Consider the following 8,101-nt stretch of genomic DNA (forward strand, 5'->3'; position numbering starts at 1 on the left):
TTGTTCCCAGTTAATATAGTTCTAGTGTCAACAACTAAATTTGATGAATTTTGGGCAATATAAATAAAATGTAAAATAAGAGACCTAAGAAAAAATTACCCTAAAAACCTAAAAGCTATTTGCTATGAAACAGACAATGTCATGAACAGGTGTCTTGGGATCACAGTCAGAATCCTAGTGGAGACTACAAGCAAAGCATCAAATTTGCTTGACAAACAAACACACAAGCTCCCAATCTGTAAAGATTTCCATGAGAAAGTATAGTCCTGGACATTCAGGCACTAGGAAGAGTCAAGTGTGAATATTTAGTAGTCAGTCTGACTCTCTGACTGGTGAGCATGCTCAGGGGTCTTAATACCATTTAGATAGTTAATAAGAAGCAGTTGCTAGCAGTAACAATGGATTCCTCTGAATGTAACTTCACACAGATAAAACCTGATGTGCACAGGGCTATATTTCAACAGAGTTACAATGTTCCTTCATGACTTCCCACTAAGTCTTTTATTGAGCAAACTGCAGCAGAAAACAGAGCATATGTCAATATTTGAGGTTAAGCTGAGTTAAAGAAAAAACATCTTAGTGAATGAAGCAAACCAATTTCACAGGCACTCAAAAATGATGGGTTTGTGATTTTATGTACAATGGCCATTGCTGAATCTAGCATTGCATAGGCTTCATCTTGATAAGCATCACCAACAATATTCTATAAACAGTGGGAAAGATTACAGAAAATTGTAGCCAAGCTCCCTAAGAGTCACATTGAGAGTGATTCATATCACTTCTTTTGTTCATGTGCCCATTCTTTATTCCTCAGAATTTCAGGTATATATACAACAAAATATAATCATATTCATCTTCATTTCCTTTGTTGTAAAAATATAAAAAAATGTATTGTCTTTTACCCTGCTAGGTTTGCACCTCGGTGCGCAAAGATATCTGCTAGATATCTTGGCGGAAACACATCCCAGCCGCACACTTTCCTACACTCAAACTGAAGGATTAAAAATTAATAATAAGCCGCCTAGCTACCCAAAAAGAAGAGGTAGGGTCTGTGAGAACATGAACTTTTCGCCCCTCCCTTGCTGTGCAATGGTTCCCGGAACATTCTTGCATGAAAGGTTTCCTGGAACAGCCACAATGACCCATAGCCTCCGGCCACAATGGTCCAATGGCCCTGTAAAATGTCGCAAAGTCCTGGGTGTGTTGCCTAGTGTTGCACGTGGCTAGCATATGGCCTAGATGTATGGGCAGTTTATGGTTTTGGAATTCCCCTCCTCCCTCCCTCTTGATCCCCCTGGTTTGTGGTTTTTTCCTTTATAAGCTCTGTGAAAATTCAGGTCGGGGTCGAACTCCTCTACTCCCTGTGTGGCATATGAGTCTCGACCCCAGCATGCTGGCCTGAGCTCTCGTTTCATCTCGCTCACAATAAATCTTCCTCGTGTGATTACAGCAGGTCGGTGTCTGTGTCCTACTGGGTGCGCGTCTTTCCCGAGACTTGAGTGGGGGGCTCCCTTCGGGGGTCTTTCATTTGGGGGCTCGTCCGGGATCTGCGCGACCACCCAGGGGTCCTAGACCCACTTGGAGGTAAGATTCTCTGTTTTATCTCAGCGCTGTGTCTGGGTCTGTGTCTATGTTCTGTCTGGGAATCTGGTGCGATCGCTGTTTCGGTTTTGCGGACGCTCAGTGAGACCGCGCTCCAGGAAGGAGAGCGGGGTGGATAGGGATAGACGTGTCCAGGTACCCACCGTCCGTTCGCCCTGGGAGATGTCCCAGGAGGACAAGGGGGGACCAGGGACGCCTGGTGAACCCCATCTGATAGGTCCAGAGGAGACTTTACTCCTTGACGACCGGTTTGTTAGGCAAGGTCTGCGACCTGCCGATCAGTTTCAGTGCCTCTGGTCGACACGAAGTCGACGTCGGTTTTGTTTTTTTTTTTTTTTTCTCTTTTGTTTGTGCTCGTGTGTGTGAGTGTGTGTGAATTAAGTCCTGTAGTCTGTGTTTTTCGGTACCGGTTTAAGGTCTTAGTGCACTGTCTGGGCAGATGAAGGATTCCTGCCCTGTGCACGAGAGTCTTAGTGCACTGTCTGGGCAGAAGAAGGTTTCCTGCCCTGTGCACGGGTGGAAGAAGGTTCCCCACCCCGAAATGGCGCCTGTGAGTAGATGAAGGATTCCTACTCCGAATAGTCTTTTTCTTTCTTTTTTTCCTTTTTAGAAAGCGCACCGGGGGACGCCCCAATCGCGCAGGCTCTGGGACTCGTGAGAGACGTTCCACGAGTCAGCCTTTGTTGGGTCCTGGCTCTGGGACGCGTGAGAAACGTTCCTCGAGCCGAATTTTGTCGGGAGGACCCGGCAACGGACAGTCAAAAAGATCTGACTGTGACTTTGGAGGTCGAGTTCGGCTGCCTATTTAAGTATAGGCACGGACAAGTGTGCTTAGATGTGTTAGTGTCTGTTGTCTGTATTCTGTTTCTGTGTTTGGTATCCCAGAAGCAGCTAAGGTTAAGCTGCAGTTTGGGCCACGTACTGAAGGTACCAGGCATCTGTGGAAATTGGTTATAGGATGCTTTGTCTTGGTCTTGTTTGTCTGGATTGTTTTCTGTGGTATTGTCCAGTGTTTTTTTTGACTTTTGTTTCGTGTTTGAATTTGGACTGACGACCGTGTTTAAAATCTTGGACTGACGACTGTGTTTGAAATCATGAAACTGTTTGCTTTGTTCGTTGAAGAGTTTTACTTGGTCCCCTTAATGCTTAGTAAGAAACTTAATCTTATGGACCCCGCTCTAGTGGCGGTGTGTTGGTTGATAGCCAAAGTTAATTTTTAAAATAGTGTTTTATCTGTGCTTGTGCTCGCAGCACACAGTAGAGGGGAGCGAAATTAGCTGCGGAGCTGCTGCAGCGAGCATGGGGACTTCTCAAGTCTCACCCAATTTTTCTGGCTCTTCAGGAGCTGTTTAAAAGGAAAAGGCTTAAGGTAAAAAGAAACACTATAGAGAGATTTCTTAGTGAATTACTACACCTTGGTTCGCGATCTCTGGGAATCTCATGGTGGACAGCTGAGATAAGCTGGAAAAGGATTTAAATTTTGCTTGGGAGCAAAGAATCTTAAAGGTGGAGTTTCAGCCGGTATGACACTTAGTGCGTAGCTGCCTAAAAGATCAGAAATGCTGTTAATAGGCTATAAAAAAAGGGACAGGCTGTGTTAGAAATGCTACAGAAGAATAATCTAAAAAGGCTGAGAGCTAGGTGGGGCTATAAGGAAAACAAGAACAGGAAAGGAATTTCTGACATTTGCTCACAGAAGGAGAGTGCTCATTTAGAGAAGTTCTTTAAGGAAGCCTGCCTTATCTGCTGTCTTTATTCCAAGGGAGGAGTCAGTCTCCAGCACTAAATTACTTGGAGGTAGCCAAGGTCAGGATTAATGTTTTCTTTTCCATGGGCCTTTAAACCCAGTGAGACAGTTTGGTAAAGGGCTACTACTGAGGTCCTGATAGCCCCAGGTGAACTGGTTACAATTCTTTTATCAGCCCCCTGGCATCTAGCACCCAGGTTCTAACCATCTCTCCATCCTTTTGTTATTAGTTGTTACTAGAAGCCTAGTGTCATTTGGAGGCTGGTTCTCTTGAGAGGCAAAGCCATGGAGCTGACACTGACAATGGCCTTTTTGTTCCAAGAAAGGCCTCCTGGTTTAGCTGTGTGACTAAATGCTGTTTGCCCTCTTCGGTAGACTCTATTCTCAAGATTCTCTTGTTTTCTCACCATCCCATTTGATATGCTTGTTAGTAACTGTTACAGGTCTTCTTTACCACCGATGAAAGACGGAATCCTACTGGAGACCAGAAAAAAATGTTCCAGACACGGATAGAAGGCCCTCACTTCTGCCTGCTCTCTTCAGACGCCTGAAGGTAGGGAGTGCCAGGTCTGCCCCCAGGCTCCAAGGGTCGGTCTCCTAGGGGCTGGAAAATGCCCCACCAATCTGGCTAAGATAAGGAAAAGATATGAAGAGAAAGTTACAGAAACTTGAAGGGTTAAGCTAAGTCGCTGAGAGAGTTATTGTAAGTTGATGCATGGTTCAGGGTCTGTGCAGAAAAGTGGACAGCACCTAATAGCTGTAGAAGAAGATGCAGAGAGACAGAAAAAAAAAGAAAGAAAGAAAGAAAGAAAGAGGTAAAGAGTGCAGGAAGCTAGGGAAGAAAAGAGACTAAAAGAAGAGGAAGCTAGAGAGCTAAAGAGAGATAAAAGACAAGAGAGGAACATATACTGGCCACAGTAGTTAGGGAACCTAGGAAGACAGTACCTGGCAACAGAAGAGAATTCCTGGCTAAAGATCAGTGTGCCTAATGCAAAGAAAAAAAAAAGACACTGGGTCAGGGACTGCCCCAGAAAGAACAAGAGGGGACACTGGAGAGCCTCTTGGTCCTAGAGTGCTGGCTATGTACAGAGATAGAAGGGAAGTGTGGATGCAGGGACCCAATGCTCTGTGCTCCTATGCCCCCCTCCAGTGGGCCAATATCCAAAGACCTTGGGTACAGGGGCCTACTGGCAACAAACAATACTTATGGACTGCCTGAAGAACAGTGGACCTTGGCGTGGGCCGGGTAACCCACTAGTTCATAGTCATCCCTGACTGCCCCTATCCCTTGCTCATGAGAAAATTGCTCTCCAAAATGGCTTGCGTGGGCTGAAATGGCTGGGTGAGGCCATGTGTATGCATATCTACAGACTGTGTATGCGGAGCTTAAGACCTGTCTCAGTGCACCAGTACCTGATGCTGGGAGACGAATGGCTTAGCGCTGTTCTACTTGGAACACATCACTCCTGCCAGCCGGGCACTAACAATTATCACCCAATCCAGGACTTAAACTGTGATAGAGTGGCTGATGTTCTGCCTTTGAATAGAGTGTCCCAAAAGATGGGACCACTGGTCAGCTGCCATGGACTAGATTCTCCACCGGTTGGGGACAATCTGGTCACCTTGCTGCCCAATCCGGACCTGGAGCCACCACAGCACGAGTGTCAAGTACTGGCAGAAGCCCATGGGTGGAGGAAAGACCTCTGCGACTGGCTGATTGACCCCTGCTGAAAGCCGAGGCTACCTTGTCCACAGACGGGAACAGTTCTCTTCATGAATGAAGGTCAGAGACAAGTGGGTGCTGCCATGGTGGACAACACAATGTCATCTAGGATGGCTGAACCTCAACCCCCCAGTACATCAGTGCCGCAGATGCCTTTGCCATCTCTTGGATGTCCTGATGAAGCCAACAACTGTGAGTACTATTCATTGCTCAGGATATCAGGAGGGAAGAGATTCAGTGACATGGGGCAATAACAAAGCAGATAAAGTGGCTCAGGAAATGGCTATGCAGGAGCCTATCCTGGTTGAAGGCCTGCAAGAGACAGCCACTGAGAACTAGGATCGGACTAAGGGATGGCCTCACTTAGAATGTAAAACAGAAGAAAAGGCCCAAATTGCTTAAACGAAAAAAAAAAAAAAAAAAGACAATGGCACACTTGAGGGGAAAGCTATACTCCCCAGAGAACAAAGAAAAGACTCACTTTGCCAAATACAGAAATGGACTCATTTAGGAGATAAAAAATTTGTCCAAGTAGTTAAGTGTATGTAATAGACTTTAAGATTTTAGCCAGAGAGACAGTAGAAAGTATAAGGTATGTCAATAAGTGAATGCTTAGCAAGCAAACAGGGCAAAGAGACCTAGAGAGTTTGGTGAAAAGTCGAAGTGAACTTCACTGAGATAAAACCAGAAAAATATAATCACAAGTATCTCCTAGTGCTTGTAGATACTTTTTCAGGAATAGATAGAAGCTTTTCTCACCAAACAAGAGACGGCCTCTGCAATCATCAAGAAGATACTGGAAGAAATCTTCCTCCGATTTGGAATGCCCAAGTTAATCTGGTCAGACAATGGCCCTACTTTCGTTGCCAAGGTAAGCCAGGGTGTGGCCAAGTATTTAGAGGTCAATTGGAAATTACATTGTATTTACAGACCTCAAAGTTCAGGACAGGTAGGGTAAATAAATAGAACTCTAAAAGAGACCCTGACCAAATTAACCATGGAGACTGGCACAGACTGGGTGACACTCCTTCCCTCTTGCTCTCTTCAGAGCAAGAAATACCCCTTCCAGATTCAGCCTTACCCCCTTTGAGATCTTATATGGGGCCTCAGCCCCCCTGACTGTATTAGATGATGTTACTGAACCATAGTGCCATAGTAATAATGATTTGTGTGCCAGGCTAAAAGACCTACAGGTGATACAGAAAGAAATCTGCTCACAGCTGACAGCAGCCTATGCCCCGGAGACCCCTGAGACATCCCATCAGTTCCAGGTTGCACTGAGTCCAGACACTCGAGCCTCGCTGGAAAGGACCGTACCTGGTGCTGCTGACCACCCTGACAGCTGTCAATTCTCAGCCCTCACCAGCCGTGTACTAGCTGTTGGGGCTGAGAGCTGGGACCTAGAGGGAAATTCAGTCATGTTTGTCCTGGGTTCTATCAAGATAGGTGTGGGATAGGCTTGATTTCCATTACAAATGATGTAACATTGCATATGTTAGTACTCTTAACACTTCTTGGGACTGTGCCTCAGGGATCACAGTCCGTATAAGCTTAGAAGTTCTAAAAGCTAGTCATGACCTTGGTGGATAGGCTTGGATAGTGTCCAGGTTAGAATCCTCATGTTAAAACTACAATACCAAGCTGTTATGCTAGATGAAGCTGAGTTCTCCATGAAGTTCTAGGATTAGAACTATTAACAAAAAAAGAAGAAGTGGGGAATGAAGGATTAAAAATTAATAATAAGCCGCCTAGCTACCCAAAAAGAAGAGGTAGGGTCTGTGAGAACATGAACTTTTCGCCCCTCCCTTGCTGTGCAATGGTTCCCGGAACATTCTTGCATGAAAGGTTTCCTGGAACAGCCACAATGACCCATAGCCTCCGGCCACAATGGTCCAATGGCCCTGTAAAATGTCGCAAAGTCCTGGGTGTGTTGCCTAGTGTTGCACGTGGCTAGCATATGGCCTAGATGTATGGGCAGTTTATGGTTTTGGAATTCCCCTCCTCCCTCCCTCTTGATCCCCCTGGTTTGTGGTTTTTTTCCTTTATAAGCTCTGTGAAAATTCAGGTCGGGGTCGAACTCCTCTACTCCCTGTGTGGCGTATGAGTCTCGACCCCAGCATGCTGGCCTGAGCTCTCGTTTCATCTCGCTCACAATAAATCTTCCTCGTGTGATTACAGCAGGTCGGTGTCTGTGTCCTACTGGGTGCGCGTCTTTCCCGAGACTTGAGTGGGGGGCTCCCTTCGGGGGTCTTTCAAAACCCTCACATAAAAGAATACACAGCACAATAATCTTTGACCCAATTGGTAAGATATAATTGCCTACTTAAACATACAAAGCCCGGTACCATCCATCCCTTGAGAACATTAATAACAACCTGTAGATACACAGAGCAGAATCTTAACATCACCTGCCATCTTGTCCTGCCACAGCTTCTCTGCCCATCTCGCCCTCCGGTCTCTTCCTTTCTCTCTCGTCTCTTCCTCTTCCTTCAAACTTCTCTCCCGCCCATCCTTCCTTCTCCTCCAATAACAGGCCTCCTTCTATTCTGTACCTGCCCCTCACCAGTATGTTACAAATTCAATGGGGAGGTGGTTCTGGTGAAGTCACCTGAGTTCTGAGTAGGTGACTAAGCAGCTGTCCTAGGGGCAGTGGAATTAGCATCAAAATACAGATAACTTCAGGAAAAACCACAACAATTTCCTGCCTCTAACACCTTTTCTCTTCCACAAAACTTGTTTCCTTCCCATTGTCATGCCATCTCCCGCAGAGCTCCCAAGCACTAAACCACCATCCAAAGAGTACAAACGGACAGACACATGGCATCAGCTGCATATATAGCAGAGGATGGCCTTGTTGGGCACAAATAAGAATAAAAGCCCTTGGTCCTGCCAAAGCTCAATGCTCCAGTGTATGGGAATGTCAGGGCAGAAAGGCAAAAGGGGTAGGTAATTAAGGAGGAACAGCCTCATAGAAGCTAGGGATGGGATAGGAAGTTTATGGACAGGAAAGTGGAAAAGATGATAGCACT

At 45.8% G+C, this 8,101-nt stretch overlaps 1 long non-coding RNA gene across 1 annotated transcript; it reads left to right on the forward strand.

The window, feature by feature from the left end:
• The first annotated feature begins 998 nt into the window (after positions 1-998).
• Positions 999-7,244, forward strand: LOC148006304 (uncharacterized). The gene is made up of 2 exons (XR_015686028.1): positions 999-1,584; positions 6,250-7,244. It is a non-coding gene; the product is annotated as an uncharacterized LOC148006304 (long non-coding RNA).
• The last annotated feature ends 857 nt before the right edge of the window (positions 7,245-8,101 follow it).

The sequence above is a fragment of the Rattus norvegicus genome, chromosome 4 (genome assembly GCF_021556685.1).
Source record: "Rattus norvegicus strain SHRSP/BbbUtx chromosome 4, alternate assembly SHRSP_T2T, whole genome shotgun sequence".
NCBI classification, from domain to species: domain Eukaryota; kingdom Metazoa; phylum Chordata; class Mammalia; order Rodentia; family Muridae; genus Rattus; species Rattus norvegicus.